A 24,485-nucleotide genomic window follows, 5' to 3' on the forward strand; every position below is an offset into this window, starting at 1 on the left:
CTCCTATTGCCGACTCTACATTTCTCCTCGAGTTGAGTTCACTCCTCGAGTCGAATACCGAGTCCACGAGTCGACAAGCTACTCCTCGTTCCGACTCTACGTTTCTCCTCGAGTTGAGTTCACTCCTCGAGTCGAATACCGAGTCCACGAGTCGACAAGCTACTCCTCGTGCCGACTCTACATTTCTCATGGAGTTGAGTTCACTCCTCGAGTCGAATACCGAGTCCACGAGTCGACAAGCTACTCCTCGTGCCGACTCTACATTTCTCCTCGAGTTGAGCTCGCTCCTCGAGTTAAGTTCACTCCTCGAGTTGATTTCGCTCCTCGAGTCGAGTACCGAGTCCACGAGTCAACTAGCTACTCCTATTGCCGACTCTACATTTCTCCTCGAGTTGAGTTCACTCCTCGAGTCGAATACCGAGTCCACGAGTCGACAAGCTACTCCTCGTTCCGACTCTACGTTTCTCCTCGAGTTGAGTTCACTCCTCAAGTCGAGTACCGAGTCCACGAGTCGACAAGCTACTCCTCGTTCCGACTCTACGTTTCTTCTCGAGTTGAGTTCACTCCTCGAGTCGAATACCGAGTCCAAGAGGCGACAACCAACTCCTCGTGCCGACTCTACGTTTCTCCTCGAGTTGAGTTCACTCCTCGAGTCGAATACCGAGTCCACGAGTCGACAAGCTACTCCTCGTGCCGACTCTACATTTCTCATGGAGTTGAGTTCACTCCTCGAGTCGAATACCGAGTCCACGAGTCGACAAACTACTCCTCGTGCCGACTCTACATTTCTCCTCGAGTTGAGCTCGCTCCTCGAGTTAAGTTCACTCCTCGAGTTGATTTCGCTCCTCGAGTCGAGTACCGAGTCCACGAGTCGACTAGCTACTCCTCGTGCCGACTCTACATTTCCCCTCGAGTTGAGTTCACTCCTCGAGTCGAATACCGAGTCCACGAGTCGACCAGCTACTCCTCGTTCCGACTCTACGTTTCTCCTCGAGTTGAGTTCACTCCTCGAGTCGAGTACCGAGTCCACGAGTCGACAAGCTACTCCTCGTTACGACTCTACGTTTCTCCTCGAGTTGAGTTCACTCCTCGAGTCGAATACCGAGTCCACGAGTCGACAAGCTACTCCTCGTGCCGACTCTACGTTTCTCCTCGAGTTGAGTTCACTCCTCGAGTCGAATACCGAGTCCACGAGGCGACAACCTACTCCTCGTACCGACTCTACATTTCTCCTCGAGTTGAGTTCACTCCTCGAGTCGAGTACCGAGTCCACGAGTCGACAAGCTACTCCTCGTTCCGACTCTACGTTTCTCCTCGAGTTGAGTTCACTCCTCGAGTTGAATACCGAGTCCACGAGTCGACAAGCTACTCCTCGTGCCGACTCTACGTTTCTCCTCGAGTTGAGTTCACTCCTCGAGTCGAATACCGAGTCCACGAGTCGACAAGCTACTCGTCGTGCCGACTCTACATTTCTCATGGAGTTGAGTTCACTCCTCGAGTCGAATACCGAGTCCACGAGTCGACAAGCTACTCCTCGTGCCGACTCTACATTTCTCCTCGAGTTGAGCTCGCTCCTCGAGTTAAGTTCACTCCTCGAGTTGATTTCGCTCCTCGAGTCGAGTACCGAGTCCACGAGTCAACTAGCTACTCCTATTGCCGACTCTACATTTCTCCTCGAGTTGAGTTCACACCTCGAGTCGAATACCGAGTCCACGAGTCGACAAGCTACTCCTCGTTCCGACTCTACGTTTCTCCTCGAGTTGAGTTCACTACTCGAGTCGAATACCGAGTCCACGAGTCGACAAGCTACTCCTCGTGCCGACTCTACATTTCTCATGGAGTTGAGTTCACTCCTCGAGTCGAATACCGAGTCCACGAGTCGACAAGCTACTCCTCGTGCCGACTCTACATTTCTCCTCGAGTTGAGCTCGCTCCTCGAGTTAAGTTCACTCCTTGAGTTGATTTCGCTCCTCGAGTCGAGTACCGAGTCCACGAGTCAACTAGCTACTCCTATTGCCGACTCTACATTTCTCCTCGAGTTGAGTTCACTCCTCGAGTCGAATACCGAGTCCACGAGTCGACAAGCTACTCCTCGTTCCGACTCTACGTTTCTCCTCGAGTTGAGTTCACTCCTCAAGTCGAGTACCGAGTCCACGAGTCGACAAGCTACTCCTCGTTCCGACTCTACGTTTCTTCTCGAGTTGAGTTCACTCCTCGAGTCGAATACCGAGTCCAAGAGGCGACAACCTACTCCTCGTGCCGACTCTACGTTTCTCCTCGAGTTGAGTTCACTCCTCGAGTCGAATACCGAGTCCACGAGTCGACAAGCTACTCCTCGTGCCGACTCTATATTTCTCCTCGAGTTGAGCTCGTTCCTCGAGTTAAGTTCACTCCTCGAGTTGATTTCGCTCCTCGAATCGAGTACCGAGTCCACGAGTCGACTAGCTACTCCTCGTGCCGACTCTACATTTCTTCTCGAGTTGAGTTCACTCCTCGAGTCGAATACCGAGTCCAAGAGGCGACAACCTACTCCTCGTGCCGACTCTACGTTTCTCCTCGAGTTGAGTTCACTCCTCGAGTCGAATACCGAGTCCACGAGTCGACAAGCTACTCCTCGTGCCGACTCTACATTTCTCCTCGAGTTGAGTTCACTCCTCGAGTCGAATACCGAGTCCACGAGGCGACAACCTACTCCTCGTGCCGACTCTACGTTTCTCCTCGAGTTGAGTTCACTCCTCGAGTCGAATACCGAGTCCACGACTCGACAAGCTACTCCTCGTTCCGACTCTACATTTCTCATGGAGTTGAGTTCACTCCTTGAGTCGAATACCGAATCCACGAGTCGACAAGCTACTCCTCGTGCCGACTCAACATTTCTCCTCGAGTTGAGTTCACTCCTCGAGTCAAATACCGAGTCCACGAGGCGACAACCTACTCCTCGTGCCGACTCTACGTTTCTCCTCGAGTTGAGTTCACTCCTCGAGTCGAATATCGAGTCCACGAGTCGACAAGCTACTCCACTTGCCGACTCTACATTTCTCATGGAGTTGAGTTCACTCCTCGAGTCGAATAACGAGTCCACGAGTCGACAAGCTACTCCTCGTGCCGACTCTACATTTCTCCTCGAGTTGAGCTCGCTCCTCGAGTTAAGTTCACTCCTCGAGTTGATTTCGCTCCTCGAGTCGAGTACCGAGTCCACGAGTCGACTAGCTACTCCTCGTGCCGACTCTACATTTCCCCTCGAGTTGAGTTCACTCCTCGAGTCGAATACCGAGTCCACGAGTCGACCAGCTACTCCTCGTTCCGACTCTACGTTTCTCCTCGAGTTGAGTTCACTCCTCGAGTCGAGTACCGAGTCCACGAGTTGACAAGCTACTCCTCGTTACGACTCTACGTTTCTCCTCGAGTTGAGTTCACTCCTCGAGTCGAATACCGAGTCCACGAGTCGACAAGCTACTCCTCGTGCCGACTCTACGTTTCTCCTCGAGTTGAGTTCACTCCTCGAGTCGAATACCGAGTCCACGAGGCGACAACCTACTCCTCGTGCCGACTCTACATTTCTCCTCGAGTTGAGTTCACTCCTCGAGTCGAGTACCGAGTCCACGAGTCGACAAGCTACTCCTCCTTCCGACTCTACGTTTCTCCTCGAGTTGAGTTCACTCCTCGAGTTGAATACCGAGTCCACGAGTCGACAAGCTACTCCTCGTGCCGACTCTACGTTTCTCCTCGAGTTGAGTTCACTCCTCGAGTCGAATACCGAGTCCACGAGTCGACAAGCTACTCCTCGTGCCGACTCTACATTTCTCATGGAGTTGAGTTCACTCCTCGAGTCGAATACCGAGTCCACGAGTCGACAAACTACTCCTCGTGCCGACTCTACATTTCTCCTCGAGTTGAGCTCGCTCCTCGAGTTAAGTTCACTCCTCGAGTTGATTTCGCTCCTCGAGTCGAGTACCGAGTCCACGAGTCAACTAGCAACTCCTATTGCCGACTCTACATTTCTCCTCGAGTTGAGTTCACTCCTCGAGTCGAATACCGAGTCCACGAGTCGACAAGCTACTCCTCGTTCCGACTCTACGTTTCTCCTCGAGTTGAGTTCACTCCTCGAGTCGAATACCGAGTCCACGAGTCGACAAGCTACTCCTCGTGCCGACTCTACGTTTCTCCTCGAGTTGAGTTCACTCCTCGAGTCGAATACCGAGTCCACGACTCGACAAGCTACTCCTCGTTCCGACTCTACATTTCTCATGGAGTTGAGTTCACTCCTTGAGTCGAATACCGAATCCACGAGTCGACAAGCTACTCCTCGTGCCGACTCAACATTTCTCCTCGAGTTGAGTTCACTCCTCGAGTCAAATACCGAGTCCACGAGGCGACAACCTACTCCTCGTGCCGACTCTACGTTTCTCCTCGAGTTGAGTTCACTCCTCGAGTCGAATATCGAGTCCACGAGTCGACAAGCTACTCCACTTGCCGACTCTACATTTCTCATGGAGTTGAGTTCACTCCTCGAGTCGAATAACGAGTCCACGAGTCGACAAGCTACTCCTCGTGCCGACTCTACATTTCTCCTCGAGTTGAGCTCGCTCCTCGAGTTAAGTTCACTCCTCGAGTTGATTTCGCTCCTCGAGTCGAGTACCGAGTCCACGAGTCGACTAGCTACTCCTCGTGCCGACTCTACATTTCCCCTCGAGTTGAGTTCACTCCTCGAGTCGAATACCGAGTCCACGAGTCGACCAGCTACTCCTCGTTCCGACTCTACGTTTCTCCTCGAGTTGAGTTCACTCCTCGAGTCGAGTACCGAGTCCACGAGTTGACAAGCTACTCCTCGTTACGACTCTACGTTTCTCCTCGAGTTGAGTTCACTCCTCGAGTCGAATACCGAGTCCACGAGTCGACAAGCTACTCCTCGTGCCGACTCTACGTTTCTCCTCGAGTTGAGTTCACTCCTCGAGTCGAATACCGAGTCCACGAGGCGACAACCTACTCCTCGTGCCGACTCTACATTTCTCCTCGAGTTGAGTTCACTCCTCGAGTCGAGTACCGAGTCCACGAGTCGACAAGCTACTCCTCCTTCCGACTCTACGTTTCTCCTCGAGTTGAGTTCACTCCTCGAGTTGAATACCGAGTCCACGAGTCGACAAGCTACTCCTCGTGCCGACTCTACGTTTCTCCTCGAGTTGAGTTCACTCCTCGAGTCGAATACCGAGTCCACGAGTCGACAAGCTACTCCTCGTGCCGACTCTACATTTCTCATGGAGTTGAGTTCACTCCTCGAGTCGAATACCGAGTCCACGAGTCGACAAACTACTCCTCGTGCCGACTCTACATTTCTCCTCGAGTTGAGCTCGCTCCTCGAGTTAAGTTCACTCCTCGAGTTGATTTCGCTCCTCGAGTCGAGTACCGAGTCCACGAGTCAACTAGCAACTCCTATTGCCGACTCTACATTTCTCCTCGAGTTGAGTTCACTCCTCGAGTCGAATACCGAGTCCACGAGTCGACAAGCTACTCCTCGTTCCGACTCTACGTTTCTCCTCGAGTTGAGTTCACTCCTCGAGTCGAATACCGAGTCCACGAGTCGACAAGCTACTCCTCGTGCCGACTCTACATTTCTCATGGAGTTGAGTTCACTCCTCGAGTCGAATACCGAGTCCACGAGTCGACAAGCTACTCCTCGTGCCGACTCTACATTTCTCCTCGAGTTGAGCTCGCTCCTCGAGTTAAGTTCACTCCTCGAGTTGATTTCGCTCCTCGAGTCGAGTACCGAGTCCACGAGTCAACTAGCTACTCCTATTGCCGACTCTACATTTCTCCTCGAGTTGAGTTCACTCCTCGAGTCGAATACCGAGTCCACGAGTCGACAAGCTACTCCTCGTTCCGACTCTACGTTTCTCCTTGAGTTGAGTTCACTCCTCAAGTCGAGTACCGAGTCCACGAGTCGACAAGCTACTCCTCGTTCCGACTCTACGTTTCTTCTCGAGTTGAGTTCACTCCTCGAGTCGAATACCGAGTCCAAGAGGCGACAACCTACTCCTCGTGCCGACTCTACGTTTCTCCTCGAGTTGAGTTCACTCCTCGAGTCGAATACCGAGTCCACGAGTCGACAAGCTACTCCTCGTGCCGACTCTATATTTCTCCTCGAGTTGAGCTCGCTCCTCGAGTTAAGTTCACTCCTCGAGTTGATTTCGCTCCTCGAATCGAGTACCGAGTCCACGAGTCGACTAGCTACTCCTCGTGCCGACTCTACATTTCTTCTCGAGTTGAGTTCACTCCTGGAGTCGAATACCGAGTCCAAGAGGCGACAACCTACTCCTCGTGCCGACTCTACGTTTCTCCTCGAGTTGAGTTCACTCCTCGAGTCGAATACCGAGTCCACGAGTCGACAAGCTACTCCTCGTGCCGACTCTACATTTCTCCTCGAGTTGAGTTCACTCCTCGAGTCGAATACCGAGTCCACGAGGCGACAACCTACTCCTCGTGCCGACTCTACGTTTCTCCTCGAGTTGAGTTCACTCCTCGAGTCGAATACCGAGTCCACGAGTCGACAAGCTACTCCTCGTGCCGACTCTACATTTCTCCTCGAGTTGAGTTCACTCCTCGAGTCGAATACCGAGTCCACGAGGCGACAACCTACTCCTCGTGCCGACTCTACGTTTCTCCTCGAGTTGAGTTCACTCCTCGAGTCGAATACCGAGTCCACGAGTCGACAAGCTACTCCTCGTTCCGACTCTACATTTCTCATGGAGTTGAGTTCACTCCTCGAGTCGAATACCGAATCCACGAGTCGACAAGCTACTCCTCGTGCCGACTCAACATTTCTCCTCGAGTTGAGTTCACTCCTCGAGTCAAATACCGAGTCCACGAGGCGACAACCTACTCCTCGTGCCGACTCTACGTTTCTCCTCGAGTTGAGTTCACTCCTCGAGTCGAATATCGAGTCCACGAGTCGACAAGCTACTCCACTTGCCGACTCTACATTTCTCATGGAGTTGAGTTCACTCCTCGAGTCGAATAACGAGTCCACGAGTCGACAAGCTACTCCTCGTGCCGACTCTACATTTCTCCTCGAGTTGAGCTCGCTCCTCGAGTTAAGTTCACTCCTCGAGTTGATTTCGCTCCTCGAGTCGAGTACCGAGTCCACGAGTCGACTAGCTACTCCTCGTGCCGACTCTACATTTCCCCTCGAGTTGAGTTCACTCCTCGAGTCGAATACCGAGTCCACGAGTCGACCAGCTACTCCTCGTTCCGACTCTACGTTTCTCCTCGAGTTGAGTTCACTCCTCGAGTCGAGTACCGAGTCCACGAGTCGACAAGCTACTCCTCGTTACGACTCTACGTTTCTCCTCGAGTTGAGTTCACTCCTCGAGTCGAATACCGAGTCCACGAGTCGACAAGCTACTCCTCGTGCCGACTCTACGTTTCTCCTCGAGTTGAGTTCACTCCTCGAGTCGAATACCGAGTCCACGAGGCGACAACCTACTCCTCGTGCCGACTCTACATTTCTCCTCGAGTTGAGTTCACTCCTCGAGTCGAGTACCGAGTCCACGAGTCGACAAGCTACTCCTCGTTCCGACTCTACGTTTCTCCTCGAGTTGAGTTCACTCCTCGAGTTGAATACCGAGTCCATGAGTCGACAAGCTACTCCTCGTGCCGACTCTACGTTTCTCCTCGAGTTGAGTTCACTCCTCGAGTCGAATACCGAGTCCACGAGTCGACAAGCTACTCGTCGTGCCGACTCTACATTTCTCATGGAGTTGAGTTCACTCCTCGAGTCGAATACCGAGTCCACGAGTCGACAAGCTACTCCTCGTGCCGACTCTACATTTCTCCTCGAGTTGAGCTCGCTCCTCGAGTTAAGTTCACTCCTCGAGTTGATTTCGCTCCTCGAGTCGAGTACCGAGTCCACGAGTCAACTAGCTACTCCTATTGCCGACTCTACATTTCTCCTCGAGTTGAGTTCACTCCTCGAGTCGAATACCGAGTCCACGAGTCGACAAGCTACTCCTCGTTCCGACTCTACGTTTCTCCTCGAGTTGAGTTCACTCCTCGAGTCGAATACCGAGTCCACGAGTCGACAAGCTACTCCTCGTGCCGACTCTACATTTCTCATGGAGTTGAGTTCACTCCTCGAGTCGAATACCGAGTCCACGAGTCGACAAGCTACTCCTCGTGCCGACTCTACATTTCTCCTCGAGTTGAGCTCGCTCCTCGAGTTAAGTTCACTCCTTGAGTTGATTTCGCTCCTCGAGTCGAGTACCGAGTCCACGAGTCAACTAGCTACTCCTATTGCCGACTCTACATTTCTCCTCGAGTTGAGTTCACTCCTCGAGTCGAATATCGAGTCCACGAGTCGACAAGCTACTCCTCGTTACGACTCTACGTTTCTCCTCGAGTTGAGTTCACTCCTCGAGTCGAATACCGAGTCCACGAGTCGACAAGCTACTCCTCGTGCCGACTCTACGTTTCTCCTCGAGTTGAGTTCACTCCTCGAGTCGAATACCGAGTCCACGAGGCGACAACCTACTCCTCGTGCCGACTCTACATTTCTCCTCGAGTTGAGTTCACTCCTCGAGTCGAGTACCGAGTCCACGAGTCGACAAGCTACTCCTCGTTCCGACTCTACGTTTCTCCTCGAGTTGAGTTCACTCCTCGAGTTGAATACCGAGTCCATGAGTCGACAAGCTACTCCTCGTGCCGACTCTACGTTTCTCCTCGAGTTGAGTTCACTCCTCGAGTCGAATACCGAGTCCACGAGTCGACAAGCTACTCGTCGTGCCGACTCTACATTTCTCATGGAGTTGAGTTCACTCCTCGAGTCGAATACCGAGTCCACGAGTCGACAAGCTACTCCTCGTGCCGACTCTACATTTCTCCTCGAGTTGAGCTCGCTCCTCGAGTTAAGTTCACTCCTCGAGTTGATTTCGCTCCTCGAGTCGAGTACCGAGTCCACGAGTCAACTAGCTACTCCTATTGCCGACTCTACATTTCTCCTCGAGTTGAGTTCACTCCTCGAGTCGAATACCGAGTCCACGAGTCGACAAGCTACTCCTCGTTCCGACTCTACGTTTCTCCTCGAGTTGAGTTCACTCCTCGAGTCGAATACCGAGTCCACGAGTCGACAAGCTACTCCTCGTGCCGACTCTACATTTCTCATGGAGTTGAGTTCACTCCTCGAGTCGAATACCGAGTCCACGAGTCGACAAGCTACTCCTCGTGCCGACTCTACATTTCTCCTCGAGTTGAGCTCGCTCCTCGAGTTAAGTTCACTCCTTGAGTTGATTTCGCTCCTCGAGTCGAGTACCGAGTCCACGAGTCAACTAGCTACTCCTATTGCCGACTCTACATTTCTCCTCGAGTTGAGTTCACTCCTCGAGTCGAATATCGAGTCCACGAGTCGACAAGCTACTCCTCGTTCCGACTCTACGTTTCTCCTCGAGTTGAGTTCACTCCTCAAGTCGAGTACCGAGTCCACGAGTCGACAAGCTACTCCTCGTTCCGACTATACGTTTCTTCTCGAGTTGAGTTCACTCCTCGAGTCGAATACCGAGTCCAAGAGGCGACAACCTACTCCTCGTGCCGACTCTACGTTTCTCCTCGAGTTGAGTTCACTCCTCGAGTCGAATACCGAGTCCACGAGTCGACAAGCTACTCCTCGTGCCGACTCTATATTTATCCTCGAGTTGAGCTCGCTCCTCGAGTTAAGTTCACTCCTCGAGTTGATTTCGCTCCTCGAATCGAGTACCGAGTCCACGAGTCGACTAGCTACTCCTCGTGCCGACTCTACATTTCTTCTCGAGTTGAGTTCACTCCTGGAGTCGAATACCGAGTCCAAGAGGCGACAACCTACTCCTCGTGCCGACTCTACGTTTCTCCTCGAGTTGAGTTCACTCCTCGAGTCGAATACCGAGTCCACGAGTCGACAAGCTACTCCTCGTGCCGACTCTACATTTCTCCTCGAGTTGAGTTCACTCCTCGAGTCGAATACCGAGTCCACGAGGCGACAACCTACTCCTCGTGCCGACTCTACGTTTCTCCTCGAGTTGAGTTCACTCCTCGAGTCGAATACCAAGTCCACGAGTCGACAAGCTACTCCTCGTTCCGACTCTACATTTCTCATGGAGTTGAGTTCACTCCTCGAGTCGAATACCGAGTCCACGAGTCGACCAGCTACTCCTCGTTCCGACTCTACGTTTCTCCTCGAGTTGAGTTCACTCCTCGAGTCGAGTACCGAGTCCACGAGTCGACAAGCTACTCCTCGTTACGACTCTACGTTTCTCCTCGAGTTGAGTTCACTCCTCGAGTCGAATACCGAGTCCACGAGTCGACAAGCTACTCCTCGTGCCGACTCTACGTTTCTCCTCGAGTTGAGTTCACTCCTCGAGTCGAATACCGAGTCCACGAGGCGACAACCTACTCCTCGTGCCGACTCTACATTTCGCCTCGAGTTGAGTTCACTCCTCGAGTCGAGTACCGAGTCCACGAGTCGACAAGCTACTCCTCGTTCCGACTCTACGTTTCTCCTCGAGTTGAGTTCACTCCTCGAGTTGAATACCGAGTCCATGAGTCGACAAGCTACTCCTCGTGCCGACTCTACGTTTCTCCTCGAGTTGAGTTCACTCCTCGAGTCGAATACCGAGTCCACGAGTCGACAAGCTACTCGTCGTGCCGACTCTACATTTCTCATGGAGTTGAGTTCACTCCTCGAGTCGAATACCGAGTCCACGAGTCGACAAGCTACTCCTCGTGCCGACTCTACATTTCTCCTCGAGTTGAGCTCGCTCCTCGAGTTAAGTTCACTCCTCGAGTTGATTTCGCTCCTCGAGTCGAGTACCGAGTCCACGAGTCAACTAGCTACTCCTATTGCCGACTCTACATTTCTCCTCGAGTTGAGTTCACTCCTCGAGTCGAATACCGAGTCCACGAGTCGACAAGCTACTCCTCGTTCCGACTCTACGTTTCTCCTCGAGTTGAGTTCACTCCTCGAGTCGAATACCGAGTCCACGAGTCGACAAGCTACTCCTCGTGCCGACTCTACATTTCTCATGGAGTTGAGTTCACTCCTCGAGTCGAATACCGAGTCCATGAGTCGACAAGCTACTCCTCGTGCCGACTCTACATTTCTCCTCGAGTTGAGCTCGCTCCTCGAGTTAAGTTCACTCCTTGAGTTGATTTCGCTCCTCGAGTCGAGTACCGAGTCCACGAGTCAACTAGCTACTCCTATTGCCGACTCTACATTTCTCCTCGAGTTGAGTTCACTCCTCGAGTCGAATATCGAGTCCACGAGTCGACAAGCTACTCCTCGTTCCGACTCTACGTTTCTCCTCGAGTTGAGTTCACTCCTCAAGTCGAGTACCGAGTCCACGAGTCGACAAGCTACTCCTCGTTCCGACTATACGTTTCTTCTCGAGTTGAGTTCACTCCTCGAGTCGAATACCGAGTCCAAGAGGCGACAACCTACTCCTCGTGCCGACTCTACGTTTCTCCTCGAGTTGAGTTCACTCCTCGAGTCGAATACCGAGTCCACGAGTCGACAAGCTACTCCTCGTGCCGACTCTATATTTATCCTCGAGTTGAGCTCGCTCCTCGAGTTAAGTTCACTCCTCGAGTTGATTTCGCTCCTCGAATCGAGTACCGAGTCCACGAGTCGACTAGCTACTCCTCGTGCCGACTCTACATTTCTTCTCGAGTTGAGTTCACTCCTGGAGTCGAATACCGAGTCCAAGAGGCGACAACCTACTCCTCGTGCCGACTCTACGTTTCTCCTCGAGTTGAGTTCACTCCTCGAGTCGAATACCGAGTCCACGAGTCGACAAGCTACTCCTCGTGCCGACTCTACATTTCTCCTCGAGTTGAGTTCACTCCTCGAGTCGAATACCGAGTCCACGAGGCGACAACCTACTCCTCGTGCCGACTCTACGTTTCTCCTCGAGTTGAGTTCACTCCTCGAGTCGAATACCAAGTCCACGAGTCGACAAGCTACTCCTCGTTCCGACTCTACATTTCTCATGGAGTTGAGTTCACTCCTCGAGTCGAATACCGAATCCACGAGTCGACAAGCTACTCCTCGTGCCGACTCAACATTTCTCCTCGAGTTGAGTTCACTCCTCGAGTCAAATACCGAGTCCACGAGGCGACAACCTACTCCTCGTGCCGACTCTACGTTTCTCCTCGAGTTGAGTTCACTCCTCGAGTCGAATATCGAGTCCACGAGTCGACAAGCTACTCCACTTGCCGACTCTACATTTCTCATGGAGTTGAGTTCACTCCTCGAGTCGAATAACGAGTCCACGAGTCGACAAGCTACTCCTCGTGCCGACTCTACATTTCTCCTCGAGTTGAGCTCGCTCCTCGAGTTAAGTTCACTCCTCGAGTTGATTTCGCTCCTCGAGTCGAGTACCGAGTCCACGAGTCGACTAGCTACTCCTCGTGCCGACTCTACATTTCCCCTCGAGTTGAGTTCACTCCTCGAGTCGAATACCGAGTCCACGAGTCGACCAGCTACTCCTCGTTCCGACTCTACGTTTCTCCTCGAGTTGAGTTCACTCCTCGAGTCGAGTACCGAGTCCACGAGTCGACAAGCTACTCCTCGTTACGACTCTACGTTTCTCCTCGAGTTGAGTTCACTCCTCGAGTCGAATACCGAGTCCACGAGTCGACAAGCTACTCCTCGTGCCGACTCTACGTTTCTCCTCGAGTTGAGTTCACTCCTCGAGTCGAATACCGAGTCCACGAGGCGACAACCTACTCCTCGTGCCGACTCTACATTTCTCCTCGAGTTGAGTTCACTCCTCGAGTCGAGTACCGAGTCCACGAGTCGACAAGCTACTCCTCGTTCCGACTCTACGTTTCTCCTCGAGTTGAGTTCACTCCTCGAGTTGAATACCGAGTCCACGAGTCGACAAGCTACTCCTCGTGCCGACTCTACGTTTCTCCTCGAGTTGAGTTCACTCCTCGAGTCGAATACCGAGTCCACGAGTCGACAAGCTACTCCTCGTGCCGACTCTACATTTCTCATGGAGTTGAGTTCACTCCTCGAGTCGAATACCGAGTCCACGAGTCGACAAGCTACTCCTCGTGCCGACTCTACATTTCTCCTCGAGTTGAGCTCGCTCCTCGAGTTAAGTTCACTCCTCGAGTTGATTTCGCTCCTCGAGTCGAGTACCGAGTCCACGAGTCAACTAGCTACTCCTATTGCTGACTCTACATTTCTCCTCGAGTTGAGTTCACTCCTCGAGTCGAATACCGAGTCCACGAGTCGACAAGCTACTCCTTGTTCCGACTCTACGTTTCTCCTCGAGTTGAGTTCACTCCTCAAGTCGAGTACCGAGTCCACGAGTCGACAAGCTACTCCTCGTTCCGACTCTACGTTTCTCCTCGAGTTGAGTTCACTCCTCGAGTCGAATACCGAGTCCACGAGTCGACAAGCTACTCCTCTTGCCGACTCTACGTTTCTCCTCGAGTTGAGTTCACTCCTCGAGTCGAATACCGAGTCAACGAGTCGACAAGCTACTCCTCGTGCCGCCTCTATATTTCTCCTCGAGTTGAGCTCGCTCCTCGAGTTAAGTTCACTCCTCGAGTTGATTTCGCTCCTCGAGTCGAGTACCGAGTCCACGAGTCGACTAGCTACTCCTCGTGCCGACTCTACATTTCTCCTCGAGTTGAGTTCACTCCTCGAGTCAAATACCGAGTCCAAGAGGCGACAACCTACTCCTCGTGCCGACTCTACGTTTCTCCTCGAGTTGAGTTCACTCCTCGAGTCGAATACCGAGTCCACGAGTCGACAAGCTACTCCTCGTTCCGACTCTACATTTCTCATGGAGTTGAGTTCACTCCTCGAGTCGAATACCGAATCCACGAGTCGACAAGCTACTCCTCGTGCCGACTCAACATTTCTCCTCGAGTTGAGTTCACTCCTCGAGTCAAATACCGAGTCCACGAGGCGACAACCTACTCCTCGTGCTGACTCTACGTTTCTCCTCGAGTTGAGTTCACTCCTCGAGTCGAATATCGAGTCCACGAGTCGACAAGCTACTCCACTTGCCGACTCTACATTTCTCATGGAGTTGAGTTCACTCCTCGAGTCGAATAATGAGTCCACGAGTCGACAAGCTACTCCTCGTGCCGACTCTACATTTCTCCTCGAGTTGAGCTCGCTCCTCGAGTTAAGTTCACTCCTCGAGTTGATTTCGCTCCTCGAGTCGAGTACCGAGTCCACGAGTCGACTAGGTACTCCTCGTGCCGACTCTACATTTCCCCTCGAGTTGAGTTCACTCCTCGAGTCGAATACCGAGTCCACGAGTCGACCAGCTACTCCTCGTTCCGACTCTACGTTTCTCCTCGAGTTGAGTTCACTCCTTGAGTCGAGTACCGAGTCCACGAGTCGACAAGCTACTCCTCGTTACGACTCTACGTTTCTCCTCGAGTTGAGTTCACTCCTCGAGTCGAATACCGAGTCCACGAGTCGACAAGCTACTCCTCGTGCCGACACTACGTTTCTCCTCGAGTTGAGTTCACTCCTCGAGTCGAATACCGAGTCCACGAGGCGACAACCTACTCCTCGTGCCGACTCTACATTTCTCCTCGAGTTGAGTTCACTCCTCGAGTCGAGTACCGAGTCCACGAGTCGACAAGCTACTCCTCGTTCCGACTCTACGTTTCTCCTCGAGTTGAGTTCACTCCTCGAGTTGAATACCGAGTCCACGAGTCGACAAGCTACTCCTCGTGCCGACTCTACGTTTCTCCTCGAGTTGAGTTCACTCCTCGAGTCGAATACCGAGTCCACGAGTCGACAAGCTACTCCTCGTGCCGACTCTACATTTCTCATGGAGTTGAGTTCACTCCTCGAGTCGAATACCGAGTCCACGAGTCGACAAGCTACTCCTCGTGCCGACTCTACATTTCTCCTCGAGTTGAGCTCGCTCCTAGAGTTAAGTTCACTCCTTGAGTTGATTTCGCTCCTCGAGTCGAGTACCGAGTCCACGAGTCGACAAGCTACTCCTCGTTCCGACTCTACGTTTCTCCTCGAGTTGAGTTCACTCCTCAAGTCGAGTACCGAGTCCACGAGTCGACAAGCTACTCCTCGTTCCGACTCTACGTTTCTCCTCGAGTTGAGTTCACTCCTCGAGTCGAATACCGAGTCCACGAGTCGACAAGCTACTCCTCTTGCCGACTCTACGTTTCTCCTCGAGTTGAGTTCACTCCTCGAGTCGAATACCGAGTCAACGAGTCGACAAGCTACTCCTCGTGCCGCCTCTATATTTCTCCTCGAGTTGAGCTCGCTCCTCGAGTTAAGTTCACTCCTCGAGTTGATTTCGCTCCTCGAGTCGAGTACCGAGTCCACGAGTCGACTAGCTACTCCTCGTGCCGACTCTACATTTCTCCTCAAGTTGAGTTCACTCCTCGAGTCAAATACCGAGTCCAAGAGGCGACAACCTACTCCTCGTGCCGACTCTACGTTTCTCCTCGAGTTGAGTTCACTCCTCGAGTCGAATACCGAGTCCACGAGTCGACAAGCTACTCCTCGTTCCGACTCTACATTTCTCATGGAGTTGAGTTCACTCCTCGAGTCGAATACCGAATCCACGAGTCGACAAGCTACTCCTCGTGCCGATACAACATTTCTCCTCGAGTTGAGTTCACTCCTCGAGTCAAATACCGAGTCCACGAGGCGACAACCTACTCCTCGTGCTGACTCTACGTTTCTCCTCGAGTTGAGTTCACTCCTCGAGTCGAATATCGAGTCCACGAGTCGACAAGCTACTCCACTTGCCGACTCTACATTTCTCATGGAGTTGAGTTCACTCCTCGAGTCGAATAATGAGTCCACGAGTCGACAAGCTACTCCTCGTGCCGACTCTACATTTCTCCTCGAGTTGAGCTCGCTCCTCGAGTTAAGTTCACTCCTCGAGTTGATTTCGCTCCTCGAGTCGAGTACCGAGTCCACGAGTCGACTAGGTACTCCTCGTGCCGACTCTACATTTCCCCTCGAGTTGAGTTCACTCCTCGAGTCGAATACCGAGTCCACGAGTCGACCAGCTACTCCTCGTTCCGACTCTACGTTTCTCCTCGAGTTGAGTTCACTCCTTGAGTCGAGTACCGAGTCCACGAGTCGACAAGCTACTCCTCGTTACGACTCTACGTTTCTCCTCGAGTTGAGTTCACTCCTCGAGTCGAATACCGAGTCCACGAGTCGACAAGCTACTCCTCGTGCCGACACTACGTTTCTCCTCGAGTTGAGTTCACTCCTCGAGTCGAATACCGAGTCCACGAGGCGACAACCTACTCCTCGTGGCGACTCTACATTTCTCCTCGAGTTGAGTTCACTCCTCGAGTCGAGTACCGAGTCCACGAGTCGACAAGCTACTCCTCGTTCCGACTCTACGTTTCTCCTCGAGTTGAGTTCACTCCTCGAGTTGAATACCGAGTCCACGAGTCGACAAGCTACTCCTCGTGCCGACTCTACGTTTCTCCTCGAGTTGAGTTCACTCCTCGAGTCGAATACCGAGTCCACGAGTCGACAAGCTACTCCTCGTGCCGACTCTACATTTCTCATGGAGTTGAGTTCACTCCTCGAGTCGAATACCGAGTCCACGAGTCGACAAGCTACTCCTCGTGCCGACTCTACATTTCTCCTCGAGTTGAGCTCGCTCCTAGAGTTAAGTTCACTCCTTGAGTTGATTTCGCTCCTCGAGTCGAGTACCGAGTCCACGAGTCGACAAGCTACTCCTCGTTCCGACTCTACGTTTCTCCTCGAGTTGAGTTCACTCCTCAAGTCGAGTACCGAGTCCACGAGTCGACAAGCTACTCCTCGTTCCGACTCTACGTTTCTCCTCGAGTTGAGTTCACTCCTCGAGTCGAATACCGAGTCCACGAGTCGACAAGCTACTCCTCTTGCCGACTCTACGTTTCTCCTCGAGTTGAGTTCACTCCTCGAGTCGAATACCGAGTCAACGAGTCGACAAGCTACTCCTCGTGCCGCCTCTATATTTCTCCTCGAGTTGAGCTCGCTCCTCGAGTTAAGTTCACTCCTCGAGTTGATTTCGCTCCTCGAGTCGAGTACCGAGTCCACGAGTCGACTAGCTACTCCTCGTGCCGACTCTACATTTCTCCTCGAGTTGAGTTCACTCCTCGAGTCAAATACCGAGTCCAAGAGGCGACAACCTACTCCTCGTGCCGACTCTACGTTTCTCCTCGAGTTGAGTTCACTCCTCGAGTCGAATACCGAGTCCACGAGTCGACAAGCTACTCCTCGTTCCGACTCTACATTTCTCATGGAGTTGAGTTCACTCCTCGAGTCGAATACCGAATCCACGAGTCGACAAGCTACTCCTCGTGCCGATACAACATTTCTCCTCGAGTTGAGTTCACTCCTCGAGTCAAATACCGAGTCCACGAGGCGACAACCTACTCCTCGTGCTGACTCTACGTTTCTCCTCGAGTTGAGTTCACTCCTCGAGTCGAATATCGAGTCCACGAGTCGACAAGCTACTCCACTTGCCGACTCTACATTTCTCATGGAGTTGAGTTCACTCCTCGAGTCGAATAATGAGTCCACGAGTCGACAAGCTACTCCTCGTGCCGACTCTACATTTCTCCTCGAGTTGAGCTCGCTCCTCGAGTTAAGTTCACTCCTCGAGTTGATTTCGCTCCTCGAGTCGAGTACCGAGTCCACGAGTCGACTAGGTACTCCTCGTGCCGACTCTACATTTCCCCTCGAGTTGAGTTCACTCCTCGAGTCGAATACCGAGTCCACGAGTCGACCAGCTACTCCTCGTTCCGACTCTACGTTTCTCCTCGAGTTGAGTTCACTCCTTGAGTCGAGTACCGAGTCCACGAGTCGACAAGCTACTCCTCGTTACGACTCTACGTTTCTCCTCGAGTTGAGTTCACTCCTCGAGTCGAATACCGAGTCCACGAGTCGACAAGCTACTCCTCGTGCCGACACTACGTTTCTCCTCGAGTTGAGTTCACTCCTCGAGTCGAATACCGAGTCCACGAGGCGACAACCTACTCCTCGTGGCGACTCTACATTTCTCCTCGAGTTGAGTTCACTCCTCGAGTCGAGTACCGAGTCCACGAGTCGACAAGCTACTCCTCGTTCCGACTCTACGTTTCTCCTCGAGTTGAGTTCACTCCTCGAGTTGAATACCGAGTCCACGAGTCGACAAGCTACTCCTCGTGCCGACTCTACGTTTCTCCTCGAGTTGAGTTCACTCCTCGAGTCGAATACCGAGTCCACGAGTCGACAAGCTACTCCTCGTGCCGACTCTACATTTCTCATGGAGTTGAGTTCACTCCTCGAGTCGAATACCGAGTCCACGAGTCGACAAGCTACTCCTCGTGCCGACTCTACATTTCTCCTCGAGTTGAGCTCGCTCCTAGAGTTAAGTTCACTCCTTGAGTTGATTTCGCTCCTCGAGTCGAGTACCGAGTCCACGAGTCGACAAGCTACTCCTCGTTCCGACTCTACGTTTCTCCTCGAGTTGAGTTCACTCCTCAAGTCGAGTACCGAGTCCACGAGTCGACAAGCTACTCCTCGTTCCGACTCTACGTTTCTCCTCGAGTTGAGTTCACTCCTCGAGTCGAATACCGAGTCCACGAGTCGACAAGCTACTCCTCTTGCCGACTCTACGTTTCTCCTCGAGTTGAGTTCACTCCTCGAGTCGAATACCGAGTCAACGAGTCGACAAGCTACTCCTCGTGCCGCCTCTATATTTCTCCTCGAGTTGAGCTCGCTCCTCGAGTTAAGTTCACTCCTCGAGTTGATTTCGCTCCTCGAGTCGAGTACCGAGTCCACGAGTCGACTAGCTACTCCTCGTGCCGACTCTACATTTCTCCTCGAGTTGAGTTCACTCCTCGAGTCAAATACCGAGTCCAAGAGGCGACAACCTACTCCTCGTGCCGACTCTACGTTTCTCCTCGAGTTGAGTTCACTCCTCGAGTCGAATACCGAGTCCACGAGTCGACAAGCTACTCCTCGTTCCGACTCTACATTTCTCATGGAGTTGAGTTCACTCCTCGAGTCGAATACCGAATCCACGAGTCGACAAGCTACTCCTCGTGCCGATACAACATTTCTCCTCGAGTTGAGTTCACTCCTCGAGTCAAATACCGAGTCCACGAGGCGACAACCTACTCCTCGTGCTGACTCTACGTTTCTCCTCGAGTTGAGTTCACTCCTCGAGTCGAATATCGAGTCCACGAGTCGACAAGCTACTCCACTTGCCGACTCTACATTTCTCATGGAGTTGAGTTCACTCCTCGAGTCGAATAATGAGTCCACGAGTCGACAAGCTACTCCTCGTGCCGACTCTACATTTCTCCTCGAGTTGAGCTCGCTCCTCGAGTTAAGTTCACTCCTCGAGTTGATTTCGCTCCTCGAGTCGAGTACCGAGTCCACGAGTCGACTAGGTACTCCTCGTGCCGACTCTACATTTCCCCTCGAGTTGAGTTCACTCCTCGAGTCGAATACCGAGTCCACGAGTCGACCAGCTACTCCTCGTTCCGACTCTACGTTTCTCCTCGAGTTGAGTTCACTCCTTGAGTCGAGTACCGAGTCCACGAGTCGACAAGCTACTCCTCGTTACGACTCTACGTTTCTCCTCGAGTTGAGTTCACTCCTCGAGTCGAATACCGAGTCCACGAGTCGACAAGCTACTCCTCGTGCCGACACTACGTTTCTCCTCGAGTTGAGTTCACTCCTCGAGTCGAATACCGAGTCCACGAGGCGACAACCTACTCCTCGTGGCGACTCTACATTTCTCCTCGAGTTGAGTTCACTCCTCGAGTCGAGTACCGAGTCCACGAGTCGACAAGCTACTCCTCGTTCCGACTCTACGTTTCTCCTCGAGTTGAGTTCACTCCTCGAGTTGAATACCGAGTCCACGAGTCGACAAGCTACTCCTCGTGCCGACTCTACGTTTCTCCTCGAGTTGAGTTCACTCCTCGAGTCGAATACCGAGTCCACGAGTCGACAAGCTACTCCTCGTGCCGACTCTACATTTCTCATGGAGTTGAGTTCACTCCTCGAGTCGAATACCGAGTCCACGAGTCGAAAAGCTACTCCTCGTGCCGACTCTACATTTCTCCTCGAGTTGAGCTCGCTCCTAGAGTTAAGTTCACTCCTTGAGTTGATTTCGCTCCTCGAGTCGAGTACCGAGTCCACGAGTCGACAAGCTACTCCTCGTTCCGACTCTACGTTTCTCCTCGAGTTGAGTTCACTCCTCAAGTCGAGTACCGAGTCCACGAGTCGACAAGCTACTCCTCGTTCCGACTCTACGTTTCTCCTCGAGTTGAGTTCACTCCTCGAGTCGAATACCGAGTCCACGAGTCGACAAGCTACTCCTCTTGCCGACTCTACGTTTCTCCTCGAGTTGAGTTCACTCCTCGAGTCGAATACCGAGTCAACGAGTCGACAAGCTACTCCTCGTGCCGCCTCTATATTTCTCCTCGAGTTGAGCTCGCTCCTCGAGTTAAGTTCACTCCTCGAGTTGATTTCGCTCCTCGAGTCGAGTACCGAGTCCACGAGTCGACTAGCTACTCCTCGTGCCGACTCTACATTTCTCCTCGAGTTGAGTTCACTCCTCGAGTCAAATACCGAGTCCAAGAGGCGACAACCTACTCCTCGTGCCGACTCTACGTTTCTCCTCGAGTTGAGTTCACTCCTCGAGTCGAATACCGAGTCCACGAGTCGACAAGCTACTCCTCGTTCCGACTCTACATTTCTCATGGAGTTGAGTTCACTCCTCGAGTCGAATACCGAATCCACGAGTCGACAAGCTACTCCTCGTGCCGATACAACATTTCTCCTCGAGTTGAGTTCACTCCTCGAGTCAAATACCGAGTCCACGAGGCGACAACCTACTCCTCGTGCTGACTCTACGTTTCTCCTCGAGTTGAGTTCACTCCTCGAGTCGAATATCGAGTCCACGAGTCGACAAGCTACTCCACTTGCCGACTCTACATTTCTCATGGAGTTGAGTTCACTCCTCGAGTCGAATAATGAGTCCACGAGTCGACAAGCTACTCCTCGTGCCGACTCTACATTTCTCCTCGAGTTGAGCTCGCTCCTCGAGTTAAGTTCACTCCTCGAGTTGATTTCGCTCCTCGAGTCGAGTACCGAGTCCACGAGTCGACTAGGTACTCCTCGTGCCGACTCTACATTTCCCCTCGAGTTGAGTTCACTCCTCGAGTCGAATACCGAGTCCACGAGTCGACCAGCTACTCCTCGTTCCGACTCTACGTTTCTCCTCGAGTTGAGTTCACTCCTTGAGTCGAGTACCGAGTCCACGAGTCGACAAGCTACTCCTCGTTACGACTCTACGTTTCTCCTCGAGTTGAGTTCACTCCTCGAGTCGAATACCGAGTCCACGAGTCGACAAGCTACTCCTCGTGCCGACACTACGTTTCTCCTCGAGTTGAGTTCACTCCTCGAGTCGAATACCGAGTCCACGAGGCGACAACCTACTCCTCGTGCCGACTCTACATTTCTCCTCGAGTTGAGTTCACTCCTCGAGTCGAGTACCGAGTCCACGAGTCGACAAGCTACTCCTCGTTCCGACTCTACGTTTCTCCTCGAGTTGAGTTCACTCCTCGAGTTGAATACCGAGTCCACGAGTCGACAAGCTACTCCTCGTGCCGACTCTACGTTTCTCCTCGAGTTGAGTTCACTCCTCGAGTCGAATACCGAGTCCACGAGTCGACAAGCTACTCCTCGTGCCGACTCTACATTTCTCATGGAGTTGAGTTCACTCCTCGAGTCGAATACCGAGTCCACGAGTCCACAAGCTACTCCTCGTGCCGACTCTACATTTCTCCTGGAGTTGAGCTCGCTCCTAGAGTTAAGTTCACTCCTTGAGTTGATTTCGCTCCTCGATTCGAGTACCGAGTCCACGAGTCGACAAGCTACTCCTCGTTCCGACTCTACGTTTCTCCTCGAGTTGAGTTCACTCCTCAAGTCGAGTACCGAGTCCACGAGTCGACAAGCTACTCCTCGTTCCGACTCTACGTTTCTCCTCGAGTTGAGTTCACTCCTCGAGTCGAATACCGAGTCCACGAGTCGACAAGCTACTCCTCTTGCCGACTCTACGTTTCTCCTCGAGTTGAGTTCACTCCTCGAGTCGAATACCGAGTCAACGAGTCGACAAGCTACTCCTCGTGCCGCCTCTATATTTCTCCTCGAGTTGAGCTCGCTCCTCGAGTTAAGTTCACTCCTCGAGTTGATTTCGCTCCTCGAGTCGAGTACCGAGTCCACGAGTCGACTAGCTACTCCTCGTGCCGACTCTACATTTCTCCTCGAGTTGAGTTCACTCCTCGAGTCAAATACCGAGTCCAAGAGGCGACAACCTACTCCTCGTGCCGACTCTACGTTTCTCCTCGAGTTGAGTTCACTCCTCGAGTCGAATACCGAGTCCACGAGTCGACAAGCTACTCCTCGTTCCGACTCTACATTTCTCATGGAGTTGAGTTCACTCCTCGAGTCGAATACCGAATCCACGAGTCGACAAGCTACTCCTCGTGCCGATACAACATTTCTCCTCGAGTTGAGTTCACTCCTCGAGTCAAATACCGAGTCCACGAGGCGACAACCTACTCCTCGTGCTGACTCTACGTTTCTCCTCGAGTTGAGTTCACTCCTCGAGTCGAATATCGAGTCCACGAGTCGACAAGCTACTCCACTTGCCGACTCTACATTTCTCATGGAGTTGAGTTCACTCCTCGAGTCGAATAATGAGTCCACGAGTCGACAAGCTACTCCTCGTGCCGACTCTACATTTCTCCTCGAGTTGAGCTCGCTCCTCGAGTTAAGTTCACTCCTCGAGTTGATTTCGCTCCTCGAGTCGAGTACCGAGTCCACGAGTCGACTAGGTACTCCTCGTGCCGACTCTACATTTCCCCTCGAGTTGAGTTCACTCCTCGAGTCGAATACCGAGTCCACGAGTCGACCAGCTACTCCTCGTTCCGACTCTACGTTTCTCCTCGAGTTGAGTTCACTCCTCGAGTCGAGTACCGAGTCCACGAGTCGACAAGCTACTCCTCGTTACGACTCTACGTTTCTCCTCGAGTTGAGTTCACTCCTCGAGTCGAATACCGAGTCCACGAGTCGACAAGCTACTCCTCGTGCCGACACTACGTTTCTCCTCGAGTTGAGTTCACTCCTCGAGTCGAATACCGAGTCCACGAGGCGACAACCTACTCCTCGTGCCGACTCTACATTTCTCCTCGAGTTGAGTTCACTCCTCGAGTCGAGTACCGAGTCCACGAGTCGACAAGCTACTCCTCGTTCCGACTCTACGTTTCTCCTCGAGTTGAGTTCACTCCTCGAGTTGAATACCGAGTCCACGAGTCGACAAGCTACTCCTCGTGCCGACTCTACGTTTCTCCTCGAGTTGAGTTCACTCCTCGAGTCGAATACCGAGTCCACGAGTCGACAAGCTACTCCTCGTGCCGACTCTACATTTCTCATGGAGTTGAGTTCACTCCTCGAGTCGAATACCGAGTCCACGAGTCGACAAGCTACTCCTCGTGCCGACTCTACATTTCTCCTCGAGTTGAGCTCGCTCCTAGAGTTAAGTTCACTCCTTGAGTTGATTTCGCTCCTCGAGTCGAGTACCGAGTCCACGAGTCAACTAGCTACTCCTATTGCCGACTCTACATTTCTCCTCGAGTTGAGTTCACTCCTCGAGTCGAATACCGAGTCCACGAGTCGACAAGCTACTCCTCGTTCCGACTCTACGTTTCTCCTCGAGTTGAGTTCACTCCTCAAGTCGAGTACCGAGTCCACGAGTCGACAAGCTACTCCTCGTTCCGACTCTACGTTTCTCCTCGAGTTGAGTTCACTCCTCGAGTCGAATACCGAGTCCACGAGTCGACAAGCTACTCCTCTTGCCGACTCTACGTTTCTCCTCGAGTTGAGTTCACTCCTCGAGTCGAATACCGAGTCAACGAGTCGACAAGCTACTCCTCGTGCCGCCTCTATATTTCTCCTCGAGTTGAGCTCGCTCCTCGAGTTAAGTTCACTCCTCGAGTTGATTTCGCTCCTCGAGTCGAGTACCGAGTCCACGAGTCAACTAGCTACTCCTATTGCCGACTCTACATTTCTCCTCGAGTTGAGTTCACTCCTCGAGTCGAATACCGAGTCCACGAGTCGACAAGCTACTCCTCGTTCCGACTCTACGTTTCTCCTCGAGTTGAGTTCACTCCTCGAGTCGAATACCGAGTCCACGAGTCGACAAGCTACTCCTCGTGCCGACTCTACATTTCTCATGGAGTTGAGTTCACTCCTCGAGTCGAATACCGAGTCCACGAGTCGACAAGCTACTCCTCGTGCCGACTCTACATTTCTACTCGAGTTGAGCTCGCTCCTCGAGTTAAGTTCACTCCTTGAGTTGATTTCGCTCCTCGAGTCGAGTACCGAGTCCACGAGTCAACTAGCTACTCCTATTGCCGACTCTACATTTCTCCTCGAGTTGAGTTCACTCCTCGAG

This window comes from Urtica dioica, chromosome 2 (assembly GCF_054948205.1).
Source record: "Urtica dioica subsp. dioica isolate 48M chromosome 2, U.dioica_male_clone48M_v1_H2, whole genome shotgun sequence".
NCBI classification, from domain to species: domain Eukaryota; kingdom Viridiplantae; phylum Streptophyta; class Magnoliopsida; order Rosales; family Urticaceae; genus Urtica; species Urtica dioica.